The following is an 18,656-nucleotide window of genomic DNA, read 5'->3' as shown; positions in this document are numbered from 1 at the left end:
GAATTCTGAAATAAACTTGAAATACTTGTGGAAAGTTTGAAATCAAACATTCTCCCACATATTTAAAAATTGACCAAAAATAAACATTATCTGGAATAGCTAGTTATCAAAATTTCTCCAATACTTCCAAAGATCCTTGAATTCATGCATGTTAGACCAAAGGTTCTTAAGCTGGGATCCATATACCACTTAGAGTCTATGAATAGATTTCAGGAATTTCATGAACTTGGATAGGAAAGAAATTACAGCTTCATGTCAATATATTTTATTTCTTTTATAATCATATGCATCTTATTTTGTGCATTGTTCTGAAAAGTGGTCTATTGTCTTCACCAGAATGCCAAAAGTTTCTATGACATGACACAAAAAAGATTAACAACCTATGTGTTATACTATTTCATAGATTCCCAGGCCCCTTCTCCCTCAAAAAAATTCACTGCCAAACTGCCCGCTGGGGACTTTGTGTCTTCACTAGAACTCATTTAACTTGATGAAACACAAAATAATAATAATTATTATTGCAATATTATTGCACTCTGAGCTTTGTGAAGCACTTTTAAAACAGTTTTTTTTTAATCTTTGCAACCTTGGGAAGTAGATACTATTATGACCCACTTTTTTAGAGGTGGAGACTGAGGCAGACAAAAAGGTAAGTAGCTTCTCCAGGATTGCAGCTAGTAAGTGTCTAAGGTTAGATCTGAACTAAAACCTTCCTGACTCCAGGTCCAGCACTCTATCAACCATGAAATATATTTCAAACAATATAAATTAGAATATTTTGGCATTTTTAAAAAGGCACATGAATAAATACTAATAGTAAGAAGGATCCCTCATTTGAGTTACCTCTGCATTGTTCCCTGAACTGGCTACCTTGTCTAACCCTAGTGCTGAGTCTGGACAAAGTTCAGGCAAGCCCCTATCTAAATGAAATTAGATTTTGTTTTGATCGATCCTTATTGTACTGTTACATTATTTACAGGAGAAATGGACATTTGCAGGTTCATCACAGAGCTACTTTCACCTCTTTTCAATCCTGTCAAATTAATTCAATTGAACCACTTTTTACTAAATGTAAGGGACTGTGATCCTTGGGGATGCAAAAACAAAACTGCCCTTTCTCTCAAGGAGTTTATTTTTTTGTGGGATTTAGGCTGATAATGGGGGAAAAAATGATAATAATTACTATTGTCCTTTAAAAGTACAATGTGTCTCCTTGGAAGGCAGCAGGTCTTTAAGCAAACTACTTTAATGACTTTTAATGACTACTTGTCTGAATGTTATCTAGGGAGTTTATTCTTGCTCAGGTATGGATTAGGCCACATGGCCCCTGAGATCCTGCCCAAATCTATCATTCTCTGTTCATATTTCTTAAAAGTTTTGCTCTAATTGGGCTATTTATTATGCTGAATAGTTTCTTGTGAATTCAAAATTGCAAAGAGGTCCATAGGGACTTTTCTGTCCAATGTGCATGACTTTTCTCCATGATCTAAATTAGAAATCTCTACAGGTTTGGAAATCAGAAGTCATAACAGGACCTTGCAGCTTTAACTTGAATTTGTTATGTCCATTGCTTCTAAATATTTAATTGAATGCCTTTTCTTTTTCTCCTCTTTATTCTTTCTCTTAACTTAGCATTAATTTTGATCTTTGAGCTAAGAAGGCAATAATCTGACTATACACAGATAGCTCCTTAACAAATGACTCTCACATCAATAGAAAATAGCTTCTTTTAAAATAGAATCGACTTAATTTTTGTGATTTTATTTAGCATTCACCTTGCCAGTGTTTTTAAATTCTTTTCTCAATAAAAGTATTCATGATTAAAAAGTGTCTGCAAACTCTTTAAGCTTTTGCCTCTTATTCCTTACTTTTGAACCATACTTTCTAACATGTTTTTGGCTACCCCCTCCATATACCCACATTTGCATTAAAGTTGTTTCTCTCTCTCTCTCTCTCTCTCTCTCTCTCTCTCTCTCTCTCTCTCCCCCTGTGTCTCTGTCTCTCTGTCTCTCTATCTCTCTCTCTCTGCCTCTGTCTCTCTGTCTCTCTCCTACATATAGATTGTTTAATTTGGATAGTCATTGAATTCTTCATAGAAAAACATGGCAAAAGTTATTGATAAAGATTATATTAATTTTTTTATTTTTTCAAAAAATTTTTCAAATTTTTCATGTACTTATCATCAGCAGTACAGTATGAAATGTTCAAAAATCCTATGAAATGTTTCATTTTCCTTTCAAACGAATGATAAAAAACAGCCTTGCCAAATGCCTCTCCAAAGTGAATCTGTGAGATAGTCTTCCATTTTGTAACAACTTCCTTCTGTCTTCTGGATGGATTTTTAGTGAAAATGTCCTGGTTGATAGGAGTCAGTTTCTCCAATGATCCACTCATTGTTCGCTGGACCAAGACCTCATATTTAGAATACCAACATCTAAGTTAAACATTAAGCTAAATTTTTATTGCTTTTATGCTTTGTTGAAATCTGGTGCTTTGTCCTTATATTCTGGAAAATAAGCAAGTAGCTTTTCACCAGTTCCTAAATCCTAGCTCTGACAAGAATGTACAGAAATCATCTTTTACCATTTTTTATAACATAGCTACTTCATTTCTACCCAGTCAAATCCATACTTCAGTGCCTGAAAGAATAATAATGCCTTCCTACAAAACTCATTGTTACTAGGTAACTCAGTTGGTTACAGAATAATGCTAATGAGGCTGAGAGCATAAGTTCAATTTTTATGAGTATTATTTATTCCCATTCTCTTGCATGCCCACAGACTGCATGCCTTATACTATCTGGTCAAATCAAAAGTGCTAGTCATTGGTCACAATGTCATCCAGGTAAAGGAGTACAAGTATGTGACATTTAAAAAGTTAAAGAGAAATAGTTTCTGGGTAATTAGATATTTTATTAATAATGCTAGCCCTCTTGAATGCCAAAAACCCCTCATGGGGTGGGTTCAAAACACCTTTGGAAGAATGGGTGTTCCTGAGGGTGGCAATCAACTCTGATTGGTTAATAATTAATGAGAAAATGAATATTATAATGAGAGGTACGTTATATCCCAATGAGGGTCTTGAGGCACATGACAGTTGAGCACCCAAATCTTGGTCAAAGAGATTTATCCATTTCCATATCATCTGTCTGATAAGAAGAATCCACATTTTCCCAGACCTAAGTAAACACAATGAGCAGGAATCCACCTATTCACCCAAACTTAGAATTTCTTTTACTGTCTATGATTAGATTTTAACTTGGGTAAGGCTTTGTCCAAGACTTTCCATGCTGGTTGAAATTTCTGTATGAGGAATTAGAAAAGAGGAAAAACCTTGGTCCTAATTCAATAATTAGTTATCAAATGCAAGAGAGAAATTTATCTTTAGAGCAATAATTCACCAGCAATCTTAGATATGAAGAATAGAATATTACCATTTCCAAGGTGAAGCTGAAGCACAGGAAAAGCTATATATCATTTCAAGGAAAATCAGTTGATTCATCCATGATCCATAAATTAAAGCTGAAGGGCAATGTGACCTAGAGGATAGAGAGCTGGCCTTGGAGGCAGAAGGATCTGGGTCCCAGTTCTAGCCTATACTGACTATGGCACCCTGAGCAAATCTCTCACCTTCATAGTGCTCCCAGGCAGCTCTCAGAATATAAATTGGAGAGAAGAAGCTCATCCAAATTAGCAGTAGCTCCTCACCGATCAAGTAAAAATAAATAAATAGATAAATGAATGAATGAGGCTAACATTTTACCTCATTGATTGATGACGCTTACATGTAAGTGATAAGCTATACTTATGGTAGAAACCACCTCAGCAGAGTCCAAGCCCATCTCTCTTCCACTGTGGTATTAACAACTCAGTATTTCTAAATATTGGAAGGTTGAGAAACCTTCCATCTACTTGCTTTGCCAAGTTCATTTTTCTGTTATTCTTGCATTATTGTAGACCACAATTCCTTCTGTTTTGTAAAACACAAACTCACAAAATAAGCTCACGTAGCTTATAAAATCAAGGGCAAAATAGTATAACATAAGGTCCTAGACAGCAAGGAATGTGTAGTTTCTTCCTTTAAAAAATCTTCTCAAGACCTGACAGCTGTCTTCATACACCCATAGGCTTATTGCATTGAGGAGAGATTATCCTTGTTCAGCTTAGACCCAGAGGCAGAACTAGGAGTTTTAGGACAAAATTATTAAGATGCATATTTAGACTTGAGGTAAGAAAACCCCTCCTAAAATCATAGCTAACTAGACTGGACATTGACTATCTCAGGTGGGAATAAGTTCCATCCTTTTGGTAACCTCATTCCTCTCCAGGATAAACTCCAGACTTTCCCAATCATGTGCCAAAAACTTCTTCATCTTGGAAATTCCCCTCCAGCCCTGGAATTCATTATTGTTCATCCTTCATTCTGGAAGAAGGCCAATGACTTCAGGAGGGTGATATCTTGAATTGGAAGTAAATTGGATTTAAGTGAGATAGGGCTGTGCAAAGTCATCTGTCTCATTCTCTCCTCCAAAGTTATTGGAGTCTACTGCCAAGACATAGGTCAGGACAGTTGGCAATGGCCCCAGAAGTCATGCACTGGAAGTATCCACAGGCTTTGCAGCTTCTCCTGATTGGATGGCTCTTCCTGAAGCCTCCATTTCAGGAGTCAGCTATACCCCATTACTTTTCTTGCTGAACTCTGGACTTTTTCTACCATGCCCCTAATGAGAAGTCATCTTCCCATCCTCCTCCTTCTTTTTACACATTGTGTTCTCCCCAAGTGCTCATTGAGGGCTGGGGCTGTTTTTTCTTTCTGCTATTTGTATCACAGAATTTAGTATAGGACCTGGCACACTGGAGGCTCCTTAATAAAGTCTTGATTAACTTACTGATTGACTTGGCAAAGATGTGGTAGGGATTATTCTTATTCAGGGGTGGGTTAGGCTATCCATCCTCTGAGGGCCTTCCCAACTCTAAGATTCTGGTCTCCTTTGATTTCCCCAGAACATAACAGTTTGTGATACATAGAAAGCCTTTAAAGCATATTTGTTGAATTGAAAATATGGTATCTTCTCTTTTCTTATAATCTCTCAGATTTTTTTAAACATTTACACATTTTGCTTTGTTACAAATGTATGATATGCCTTCTTTTCTTTGCCTACTACACAAAGATAAAAAATTATATAGTCCATTTCCTCAAGGAGATTATGTCCTACTAGGGAGTGGAGAGCAGAGAAAGAAAACAGTATTGTCTTAAATTTTTAGAGTGAAAACTTAACATTACTTCTTTGAATTTATTTATTTTTTTAAGAAATTGTGATTTTATTAGTTATTTAATGTACTGATATATAGTTTTTTTCAAATGCTTTATTAACTTCTGATTTACATCATTCATTTTCACCAGATTTTGAGTTACAAATTTTCTGCCCATTTTTTACCCCTACTCGTGGCCCCAAAACAGCAGTCCCACAGGATATCCCCTCCTCCAATCTGCTCTCTCCCATATTTTCTCCCATACTCCTTTTGACTTTTCCAGTGGACCTCTATGCCCCAGTGCCTGTATATCTTATTTCCCACTTACAGGTAAAATAGTATTAATAATAGCATATATATATATATATATATATATGTATATATATATATATATATTTGAATATTGGAATTTAAAACTTTGAATTCTAGTTTCATTTGCTTCCTCCCTTGTCACCCACCTTACTGGGAAGATAAGCAGTTCAGTATAGGTTGTACATGTGTGGCTAATGCAAAACAATAACATAGTAGATATATTGTGAAAGACTGACTATATTTCCCTCCCTCCTATCCCACCTCCCACTTGATCTATTCTCTACTTTGATACCATCCCTTGCCTTTTTGAGCCTCTTTTGCCATTTGAGTTAGTCTGTTTTTTAAGGTGTTATTTTCCTCAGTCAGGCTGTTGACTCTCATTTTATAATTTTCTTGCATTGTTCTCTTTTCTCTTCCCAATTTCTCCTCCACTTCTCTTACCTGCTTCTTAAGGTCCTCTATAGCCTGTAACTCCAGCTCATATTTTTCTTTGAAGCTTTTGGTGCAGGAGTTCTGACTTCACTGTCTTCCTCCTGTTCCATGCTTTGATCCTTTTTGTCCCCAAAATAGGAGTCTAATGTTGGAATCTTCTGTCTGCTGTGTTTCCCTTGCCTGGTCATGTCACCCCTCAGTCACTTGACCGCTGGGCTTTTTGCCACAGTAGGACTCTGCCACCAGACATTGGAGCTTTCATCCCAAATGCTGGGGTTTTCTCAGCTGCTAAAGGTATTAGATGGGTGCCCTCTCTGAGGTCTCCACACGCTCTGGCAAGCTGGACATACACCTCAGGGCCTCCAGCCTAGACTGCAATCCATATCCAAGCATGTTAAAGCAAGAGTGATTACCCCTCAGACTGGTGCTTGGTCCCCCTACACTCTGCAGGCCAGGAGCTGAAGCTGTGGCACTGGCTGTCTGTGCTGGTGTCTCAGCACCTTCTCGCCCTGGGGGCAAAAGCCACTCACTCCCACTTGCTGGTCCCAAAGTCCACACTGCAGTGACCTCTCACTTTGTCCTTTGCATCTATGTGTTGATAAATCTGGAAATGGCCACAGCTGCTGCTGATCTGGAGTCCCTCTGGCTGGCGGCTGATCAGGCCTGCCCTGGGGCTAAAGCCTTGGCATGGGTCTGGGCTCTGATCCGAGAGCACTGAGCTGCCCAATTCCTGCTGGCCTGCCAGGCTGTCCTCAGCAGGAGGTTAGCTTCTCTGTGTCATTTTGTGGGTTCTGCAGCTCCAAAGTTTGTTTAAAGTCCCTTTTTTACATGGATTGGGGAAGGTGGAAGCCAGAGCAGTGGAGAGGTCCTGCTTCTACTCTGTCATCTCGGCTCTGCCCCAAAGGCAGAAACTTTTGCCTTTATCTGATGCTGTATGAACAAGTTACTCTTGTATGCACTTCACTTCTGTTTTTCTCAGTTTCTTTAACTGTAAAATGAGACTAGTATAGCACCTGCCCACCAGAGTTGTTATGAGGATCAGATGAGATAACATTTGTAAAGTGCTTAGCACTATACCTAGCACATAGTAGACATTAGCTAAATGCTTATTCCCTTCCCCCACTTCCCTTCCAGTGTTGGATTGGGACAATGGATGCAGTCAAATATTCATGGCAAGGGGATAATAATGAAGATGATGATGGTGATAATAGGTAGCATTCATAGAGTGCTTTAACATATGTAAAATGTTTTATCATTTTATCTCTATGCCCAGAGTCATGCAACTAGTAAGTGCCTGAGGTCAGATTTGGACTCAGATCTTCCTGAATTTCAGCTCAGTCCTGCACTGCCCAGTGAAATTCTCCCAATTTGAGCACATGCCTCAAGGCATTTCTGGGTCCCTTGCTCCACAGTACTTAATCTATAAATTGCAATTCTGTCACATAGCACCTCATCAAGGAGTGATGAAGACAAAAGCTCTCCCCATCTGGTCACTTCTGAACAATTATTTACAGATGAAATTTTTCCTAGAAATAAGACCCTACAATTAAAAGTTTTCAAAGAATTGATTGTCACAAAACTTGGCAACAAACTCAATCATGAGCATATTGTTAAAAAGAACAAAAAACCCTTCTAGAAAAATATGGGACAATTAAGAGTGAATACTGTTGTGCCCTATGGGGATTAATGGACAAGAAATGTGTGTAGGCTTTTAAAGATCTAGATAATTGGATGATTCTAGTGAACCTTTTGTATTATACTCTGAGACCAATCTAGAGGATTCAGGAACAATTTTATACCAAGAGAGTGATGGCTCCCCAAAGCACAAACATTTTCCAATAGAGGAATGACTAATTCACAAATAAAATCCTTGACTTGGAGGTGAGTCATTGCTGAGAAATCCTAAGATTATGTATATCTATGTGTGACATTAAGTGTGAAGTAGTAACTTGGATACTGCCTGCCAAAGACTGGGAGTGACACTGGTTTAGCCAACTAAGGTGTGTTATACCTATGCAAGCACCCTAGCATACCCAGGATGGATACAAGCACATGTTCCTAGATCTGCTTTTCTAAAGGAAAGCAACTCAAAATAGGTTAACAATCTTGCTTTAATCAACATATGTCATTTACCTAGTAAAGGGGGGAAAAGTCAGCACCCTAAACTTCAAAAATACAACAGATGTTACAAGCAGACAAAAAATACAGACAGAAACAGAGCAGCAGACAGGCTTTCAGCTGTCTGACCATTTCATCCATACCTAGTCAGTTACCAGAGAGGGAAGCACCAACATCTGGGTTTTCAAAGCCAGGGGGCTCAACAGCTGTCTCATCTGGTCAATTCACACAATTCTTCTTAAAGTGAACCTCTGCCCCAAAAAACAATCTCACATCAAGGTATATATAGCCTTCTCCTGGCTCAGAGAATATCACAACCCTCTTGACCCACTGCCCAATCACAAAGCAACAAGGTGTGGGCATTCCTGAAAAATAAGCCTCCAGCCACAGGCTCCATGGGACCACATTCAGCTTATTGGGGGCAGAGTATATTTTCAAATCAAGGAAGGTTCTCAGAGTCACTTAAGCCTATCAAAGGGCCTCGGGGCAGGGAAGAGCTTCAGATTTCCATTCCCATAACAATTATAATTATGTATACCTCCACGAAGTCATGCTCCATGCTCCATTGTGACTTGTAGGTGACCATGGAGTCTTGAAATATTATCTGTGGTATGTGAGCTGTACCAGGCTGTTTACTGAAGACTAACTAACCCAATTACAGAAAGGCACAACACCAGGAGTCTGGATGCCTGATGATGATTTTTTTTCCCTGTCAACTCAAGAAGCTAACTAACAAACTTAAAATTCCCTTCGGTCAAAATGACTTCTTCTCTCAAAGTAATTCTTAAAATAATATTGTTGTTATATACAATGTTCTTGGTTCTGCTCATTTCACTCTTCATTAATGAAAGTCTATCCATGGTTTCTGAGGATCATTGAGTTTATCATTCTTTAGAGCACAGTAGTATTCCATCACAATCATGTACCACAACTTGTTCAGCCTTCTTAGAAATAGAAGTTTATATAGAATGGCTTTTACCTAGACATATATATATATATATATATGCATATACACATATTTGTGTGTGTGCCTAATGATACCCATCTCTAGGGTGGGAAGAGAAAAAAGAAAAAAGAAATCTATATTATATACTTAAAAGGAATATCAAGTTGTATATATTAGATTTGCAGTTTCATGTAAAATTATCTTTTTGTTAGACTGTTATGGAAATGCCTGTTTTATTACACAGATTAAAATGTAAATAAATAAAAATTAAAAAGCAAAAAAAAAAAAATCCCTCAGTCCTTTGCAGCTCTCTTCTGCAAAGTGACATTGCCAAAATGGCAAAAAAAAAAAAGGGGGGGGGGAGAAGGTTCTAAGAATCACAATTTTTAGAACATCAATAAGCTTCTAGTTTACTATTGGTTCTCTAAATATAAGATCTTTGTCCAACAGTCAACAGATAGACATAATGAGATAAGAATTTAATCCTATCAATCTTGACATTCTTGGGTTTTTGATTTTGTTTTTTTGCTTTTTGGAGGGCAATTGGGGTTAAGTGACTTACCCAAGGTCACACGGCTAGTTTTTGTGTTAAGTCTCTGAGGCTGGATTTGAACTCAGGTCCTCCTGACTGCAAGGCTGGTGCTCTATTCACTGAGCCACCCAGACACCCCCCCCCATGCCATAGGTCTTTCAACCTCTAAATCCAGCACTACTAGGGGTCACCCCAAACAAGTACACTTTTATTTTTTGCTTTTTGGAGGGCAAATTGGGGTTAAGTGACTTGCCCAAAGTCACATGGCTAGTTTTGTGTAAATTGTCTGAGGCTGGATTTGAACTAAGATCATCTTGACTCCAGGGCCAGTGCTCTATTCACTGCACCACCTAGTATTGACCAATATTGACATTCTTACTATGAATGAAACCAGAAAAAAAGAAGTTGCAACTAAATATAAGGATTGTCCATAGATCCTCCTGTGATAGGAAAAGAAAGTAGTTAATGGGATGGTAGAAACCAAAAGAAAGACTATTTGATGGAATAGTTAGTCATCAAGAATAATAGCAGATATGTATTTTTTAAAGACCACAATAAAATATAATTGCAAGTTACACAACAACACTAGTTGCTGAGAATGAAGTGATAGATAATTTCTACAAAGAATTTGAAAAGATCCTGTAAGTGAAATCAAAGTGTATTCTGATACTAGATGACTTCAGTGGAAAGGTGGAAGGAGGAAAGGGAAGGACAGTAAGAAATATATGGGAAAACAATGTTTATGTAGGAGGAATGAGAGAAGCCAAAAATTTGCACCCAGAAGGTTCACATCTCTATATCATGAATGTTTTATTTAAAAAGAATTGGTAGGCAATGTACGCGGTGAGCACCAAATAACACCAAAAGGATGGAAATAGATTTTATTTTAACAGACAGAAAAAGACTTGTTACTGATGTAGGAGTTAATCCTGAGTCAGCCATCTGTATATAGTTAGACCATCACCTGCTAAGAGCCAAGATCAAAATTAACAAGGAAGATAGTGATGAGGAAAAGATGTAGCATGTAACTGAAATAACTTGGGCCTGAATTATTTAAGCAATTGAAAATCAAAAATGGGAAATAGACAACAGAAATTATTAACACCTACTATAATAATTTCATCCAGAAATTTAACCGGTGTAAATAAATTGCCACAGGGAGAGAAAACGAACCTAGAAAGCACGTTGGTCAGAAAAATCTGATTTTTGACTATGAGAGAGAGTTGGCTACTAAAAGTAGCACCAGATTATAATACAAATTCATTTGTAAAATCTTATGAAGAAGGATGGTAGATGATGGTGAGTAGGGTCATCTCATAAAATAAAGAGAAGCAGTAGAGGGTAAAATCAGTTTAAAGAAAGTTTGTCAAGATATCTAAACAAAGTCAAACAAGTACATTCAAAGATGAAAAGGAAAGGAAGACTACAAAGAGAAGAATAATGCAAAAAAAAAAAGAATGATTAGTAAAAAATATCATTTTTACAAACTGTTTTCTCCATCAATTATGGTGGAACCACCACACTTGGATGTTAATATCACAGATCTTGATGTGCTTAGAGAACATGTAAGAAAGGTACTAAAGAAAACAACTATAAGAAAAACACTCATTTGATCAAAAATACATACATACATGCATGCATACATATATACATGAATATGTATATATAGGGAGAGAAACAATAACTATTAACCTATATGCTTATTCTCCCATCTATAAAAAATCTTTGAGTCATCTATACATAAATCAATGGCATACTCTTAATGACAGTATTATTAGCAGGGAGCAAGGAGATTTTCTTAAATGATATTCTATAATGGACCACATATTTACTATTTCATAATTAACTAAAAATATATAGAGATTGTGAAATCACATTTTGTTCATTGTTTGTTGCCGGTGAACATTTTCAATTCAGTCGATCAAAATGCCATCCTACATGCCCTTTTATAGACAGGTATCTGCCATGTATAGATCAAGATCATTCAAGGTTTCTTGGAACATATAACTACAAAGATAACCCTGAATAACAACCATCTTGCAACAAACATCAGATGAGGCATGAAACAGGGAGATAGATACTCACCAAATATAATCATCATTGTAATAGAAGAGATCTAGCACCAAGATGGGGTCTAAGAGTGATGCCCTGTGGTTGGTGATGTGCTCCAGATGTTCCTGTTTTCAGATTGAATCAATCTCCAGAACATAGCAAAATCTCCACAAGAAATCTGTAATAAATCAAAGGAGTTTGGCCTATCCATCCACATGGAAAGATCAAGTGGATGAAGAGTTTCTATTACTTGGGTTTTGACATCCATTTGAATGGACCACCTCCACCTATACCCCATCCTCCCACAGAAATGGTCCTACAATGTGAATATCTGGGATAGAAAGTACACAAACAGGTCGGCCAGGTGGCTCAGTGAGTAAGAGCACCGGCTCCAGTGTTGGGATGACCTGGAGATCGAATCCCGGGCTCAGACACTCAGCGCCACACCCAGAAATAACTGGCCATGTAACCTTGAGCAAGTTACTTATCCCCGATTGCTTAAAAAAAAAAAAGTACACAAACACTGGGTCCTGAGCTGAACAGGAAGAGGAGAGCAGACTTTATTGTTTTTTGAAAAGTGAATATCTCTTTTACATACCTCAAGCCTCCAATGCAGCAGAAAGCCCTTCTTTTCAATACTAATGTTTTCCTGCTGTTGCTACATAGCAACAAAACGTGAAGTACCACTGTATCTGCAGAACAAAAAAAAAAAAATGAATATCACACTGGGGAAAATGGAGAGGCAGATGGTGACTATGAACAAGCTGCAATATAGAATAAACAAGAAACTCTGAAGAACACAAGACCTCATGAAGGAATTTTATGATAGGAAGAGAGGATGGTATGGTTCTGTGGAAAAAGCAAGAGCAGGTGGATAGCTACAGTGCTCAAATGATACCCTACTAATATTGGGAGAAAGGAAGAAAGGACTCCTTCATCTTGTATAGGTTTCAGTAGAGAACTTTTAGAAAGCCATAGAGGACATAGACACAAATTTCACAGACTCTACCAGAAATAGATGGATTATATCTACACCACTGAAAGAAGCTCTGAAATCAGTGAGGTCAAAGGGTTAATTGATTGGTTAAGTATTTATTATGTTTTACTTAGAACAGTCCAAGAATTAAGGAAGGAAAGAAACATTTATTAAGTACCTACAAGGTGTCAAGCATTGTCCTAAGCATTTTGACAGTGTTATGTCATTTGATCCTCACAATAACCATGGAAGGTAGGTACTATTATTATCCCCATTTTACAGCTGAGAAAACTGAGGCAGGCAAGAGTTAAATGATTTGCCTGGGGTCACACAGCTATTATGTTCCTAAGGCTGGATTTGACCTTAGGTTTTCTTGACTACAAGTCCAGTACTCTATCCAATGCACCACATGACCTCAACCTAAAATTAATTGGTGCGGTAAAGTTGTAAAACATAAAATAAATTCATAAAAGCATTGATCTTTCTGCAAATTACTAACAAAATCCAACAGAAGGGAAGAGGGAAGAAATTTGCTTAAAAACATCTACAAAATTATTTAAAGCATATAAGTAGACCTATTAAAACATACTAAGGATTTATATGAGCTCAACTACAAAACACTCTTTACCTAAACATGACTTCAATAATCAAAGAGAGACTTATAGTTGAGGGCTTCACCATTTGAATATAATAGAAATTACTACTTCAATTAGATTCCAGATTTAGTGTTATATTGATCAACCTATAGAAAGATTACTCTATAGGACTAGATTAAATAAATCAGAATCTCTAGGGGAAATGACAAAATTAGGAATCATGGTGGTCTAAGAATAGCAGAACTGAAACTATACTGTAAGCAATAACATTAAATCTATGTGGTAATATTTTAAAAATAAAAGTTGATCAAAAGATTAGATTAGGTACACAAGATCCAGAAGCAATTGAAATTGAAAAGAAGTCTGACAGAAATTAGTTTTATACCAACAATCTACACCATATATCACAATAAGCTCCAAAAACATATGTGACCTAAATATAAAAATAGATAGCTTTCTTAACAAAAAATAAAAACAAACCAAAAAAGATAGAGGGATTACTTTCTTAACTTAAGAAAGTGAGATTGTAAAAGATAAAATAGAAAACTTCAACTGCATAATATTATATGTGTGTATGTATATGTATAGATAGATATTTATATAAACAAAATCAATGCAGTCACAGTTAGGAAACAGTTAACTGTTTGGGGCCAGGGGAATTGGGAATCCATGTCCAATATATTTTTTTTCTCCTGATAGAGGTCTGACATCCAAGATATATAGGGATTTGATATTAAGATAAAATAACAATAGCAAATGTAAGATCAAAAGCAATGGAGAGTGTTCAAAGGATATTAACAGATAGTGTTCAAGGGGAAAAAAATCAAACTGTCATTGCTCATGGTAGTAACTATTCTGCATCTCCTGAAAATGATGATAGAAGTAACATATTTGCATTTAACCATTTCCCGACTCTTCTGGATTGACTATGTTGGAATAATCATCATCTTCCAATCTGTATTTCTTATCCTAATTTGGAGTCTACTTTGACCTTGGCTAAAACAGTTGATTTTAACTACAATCAGATAGTTGATTGTTAAATGATCACTATATCTTAAGCCAATCCTCTTTTGTCTGTTATGGTATAGTCAGCCTCTCTCTCTTTTTTTTTTTTTAATGATACTGTTCAAGTCTTTTCATGTTCAATTTATCACAATGATCTTCTGAAAGAAGGCATAATACAGTAATAGGAACTGGGAATAAAAAGATCAAAATGAAAACGTCTTTACTCTTGTAAATAAACAGAAGATAAATTGAGGGAAGCAACGCAAAAATCAGAAAAGACCAGAAAAAGACTAGAAAAGACATTTCATATGTGGTGAACCTTGAGCTGAGCCTTGAAGAAAGCTAAGGGTTGGAAGAATGGAGGTAGAGAGAGAGAACACCAGGGATGAGCAAAAACACAGGACAGGAGATGGAATGCCAAATCCATGACACATCAAGACTAACTGGAAATCAGAAAGCTTTAAAGGAAGATTCTTCAGCAGAGGAGAGATTGGAAGCAACTAGACCACATACAAGAGAAAAAATTAGATGAGAGGGAATGTGGGCAGTGTGAGATGATGGAAGGTAAAGGTGGGGATGTAAGAGACATTGGACAGGTAGAATCGATGGTTATTAACTATTGATTGACATGAAAGGGGAAGGAAATTGTATGAACAGGCATCTCATGAAATAGTATTTCTTGTTCTCTTTGGTCATATTGATCAGGGAAAAGCTATCAACAGTTGTATACACCTTTCCAAGGTGAATCCATAGTCATACTTCCATTTGGTTACAACTTCTACATATCTTCAGGTGTCTGCTTGTAGGGGAAATTAAAAAAAGATCTAGAAGCATTAGACATTTGTCAAACCCTGATGAATGGGGGAGGGGAGATCTTATACTAAGAATAAGGAAGAGGCAGTATAGTACAGTAAAAAGGAATTCTGGATTGGACATCAAACAAGCTGGTTCAAATCTTTTTTCTATCAACTACTATTCTTGTGACTTTGGACAAATCATCTTACCCTCCTAGACCTAAATTTCCTTATCTCTAAGAAGAGAGGGTTGGACATATTCCTGCTTTAAACCACAATTTAGAAATTTAAATTTTAAGGGGTCTGAAAACTGGGGGGTGCTTTGAACTTTTGATCCCCCTTTCAACCAATTAACAATTATCATTGACCAAGTTTGTGTAATGCGAATGTAAATTTTAAAGATCTTCCCTGCCCCTAGGCTAAAGTGCACCAGAAGCCTGGGGAGGGAGGCTTGTTTTTCAGTAGATACTTTTTGATTGGCCAGTGGGTCAATAAGGTCGTTACATTCTCTGAGCCAGGAGAAGGCTATATAAGCCCTGATGTGTAGTTTTGTTTTGGGACTCACTTTGAGAAGTGTTCTGTAATTTGATCTGAATTCTGGGAAGCTGTTGTTGAGAGTCCCCCGGCTTTGAAAAACCCAGAATGTGGAAACCCAGATGTTGACGGGGTATGGATGTAATGGTTGGACAGTTTGGAAATCTGTCTACTTGATGTTTCTGTCTTGATAATTATGCCTGTATACTTTGAGGTTCAGGGTGCTGACCTTTTCTCCTGAACAAGGTAAACGATATATGTCTGACTGATTAAAATAAGCTTGTTAACCCATTTTGAGTTGCTTTCCTTTAACAAAGCAGATCCAAGAACCTGTGGTAGCTGCAAACCCTGAGGACGCTTGGGGTGCTTGCTGCTACAGTTTGCCACCAAAATATCATGGGATGAGGACGATTTGATTTTTTTTTACATTTTATGGGTCACAGGACTAAAAGTAATCTTCAGTTTTCCAGTGTTCTGAAAATTCGTTTCTCATACTAATCAATATTTAGTCTCAATTAGCAGATGTATAATCTATCACTAGTCTTGTATTCAAAGCCTTTCCAACATAGTAGAACTTACAGAGCTTGTGACAAAGATATAAATTTGGGCTCAACATCACAAAAAAAAATTCCAAATAACCAGAGTTATACAATAAAGCAATGACTTACTCTCAGAGTGGGTTTTGCCTCTTTAGAGCTCTCTAAATAGAGTCTGGATAAACACTTGTCAAGAACTGTGTCAGTTAGGTGGCCACAATGTTGACCTAGAATCAGGCAAACTTGAGCTTAAATCCAACCTCAGACACTTGTTAGTTGTTTGAATTTGGGAAATTCAATTCATCTCTCTCAGCCTCAGTTTCCTCATGCATTAGATGGGAATCGTATGGAATGTATGCATACTTACTTTCAAAAGCCAATTGTGAGATAAGATGGGTTAAATTTTAAAATACTCCACATTTTTTTGAGAAATGATTGTTAAATATTTGCCACTGAACAGCACCTGTATCATAGTCTTATTGTGAGGTTCAAAGAAGACAATAAGTAAAACACTTTGCAAACCTTAAAGCCCTGTATAAATGCTGGCAATGATGATGATGACAATTTATAATGAAAATGAGGTGGTAGTGGTGGTGCTGGTGGTGAAAAGCTAGCTGGTACAGTGGATAGAACGATAGGTCTGGAGGCAAGAAGAGCTGAGATCAAATCCTACCTTAGGTGTTTACTAATTACATGTAACTTTTACTAATTTACTAATTACAAGTAACTTTAACCCTAGTTTGTCTCAGTTTTCCTCTTTATGAAGTGGAGATAATAATAGTATCTGCCTCCCAAGGTTGTGGTGAGGATAAAATGAAAAAAAGGATAAAATATTTGTAAAGTGCTTTCAAAATCTTAAAGCAGTTTGTAAATACTAGTGATGATGATGAAAATGATGACAACAATGATGATGATGATGATGTCATAATGGAAATTCCTTTAGTGTATAGGTCAGAATGTATGGCCATGGGGTGCCTTCTAGTTTTCAAATTCTATAATTCTGTGACATAACTTTGGGAACCCAAAATTGCTTCCCCACCAAGGAGAAGCATTGTAGTTAGACTTCTCTAGATCTTTTTAGTAATACCTCTCAGTCACTCAGTTGGTAGATGACTCAGAATCCTTGTTGATCTTCAGATCTCAGATTCATCTGCTTTCTGTCAATTCACTATCCACCAGCTCTCCTGCTGAATATAAAGAAATAGAAGAGATGAAATTCACAAGTCTCATTTTTCTGGTATTGACTCTTTATTGGCCACATCATTGCTGTGCACTTGAATTACTCAGCAAGGAGAAGCTCTCCTACTTGGTTGCCTGTTTTAGTACTTTTGTCAAGTTTTTATTTGGGGCATAATCTACGAGTCTTTTTCATTCATAAATATATAGCATTGCACTAAATTTTAATAAATTATATTAGGTAACTAAGTAAGTTCATTGTCATCCCTGCTAAGCCTTCCCCCTACACATACTCCTACCTCAATCTGCCTAATGGAGTTGGCTATTTCCAAAAACTGAGAATATTTTTCTCTCCTAGCTGGGCACAAATCAAGATATCCACTTATTATAGAAGAAAAAAGAATTATTGGTTCCCATTTGCCAGAGGCATATGTTGGTAACTCAATAGTAATCAAATCAGATTGGGAATTGGAACTCCAAAGTAAACTGAATGAATATCAGAGGACCTGGGAGTGAGAAAAGCTGCCAGCCTAATACTGTGTGAGGAAAAAGCAAGGGAGCAAAAGGAACTGTGTTTATTTAATTAGTGGGAATAAAGGATTTTGTTGAGTTTTTCTTTTTTGAACAAGACTTAGATGTTAGAGTTCTCAGATGAACTTAAAAAATGAAAACAATGTACAAGTAAAGAAGATTTGCTTGAGATTTATTGAGATTCCACAAAAAATGATGAGCCAAAATAAATTTTTAAAATATTGCTTTTAGAATCTGCAGGACTCAGTTTAGGAAGATATGGGCAGCTAGGTGGCACATTGGATAGAGTACAGGGCAGGAAGTCAGGAATATCAGAGTTCAATTCTGGCCTCAAACACATTAGCTATGTAACCCAGTGCAATGGGAGTCACTTAATCTTGTTTGCCTCAGTTTACTCATCTGTAAAATGAGCTGGAGAATGAAATGGCAAACCACTCCAGTATCTTTGCCAAGAAAACCCCAAATGGGGTCACAAAGAGTCAGACACAATTGAAATGACTGAACAACAACATGACTTCAGTCAATAGGAAAATAAAACAAGTTTAGTGCCAAAGTGTATCATTATACAGACCTGCTATTTGCTTCAAGGTCTTATGCCCATCAGTTAAACTGAGGCAGTTAAGTAGGGCAGTGGATGACACACAACATGGAGTGATCAAGACCTAAGTTCAAATATGGCCTTAGATACAAGGTGTGGAAATCCTGGGCAAATCATTTCACCCCAACTTCCTCAGTTTCCTCATCTGTAAAATGATGATAACAATAGTACCTACTTCCCAGGTATGTTGTGAGAAGAAAATGGGATGATACTTCTGCAAACCTTAAAGTGCTACATAAATGTATTGCAGTGGATAGAAAACAGTA

This window comes from Petaurus breviceps, unplaced genomic scaffold (genome assembly GCF_028583685.1).
Source record: "Petaurus breviceps papuanus isolate PSGF00001 unplaced genomic scaffold, PetGlider_PUasm1.0 126, whole genome shotgun sequence".
Taxonomy (NCBI): domain Eukaryota; kingdom Metazoa; phylum Chordata; class Mammalia; order Diprotodontia; family Petauridae; genus Petaurus; species Petaurus breviceps.
This window is presented reverse-complemented; position numbering follows the sequence as displayed.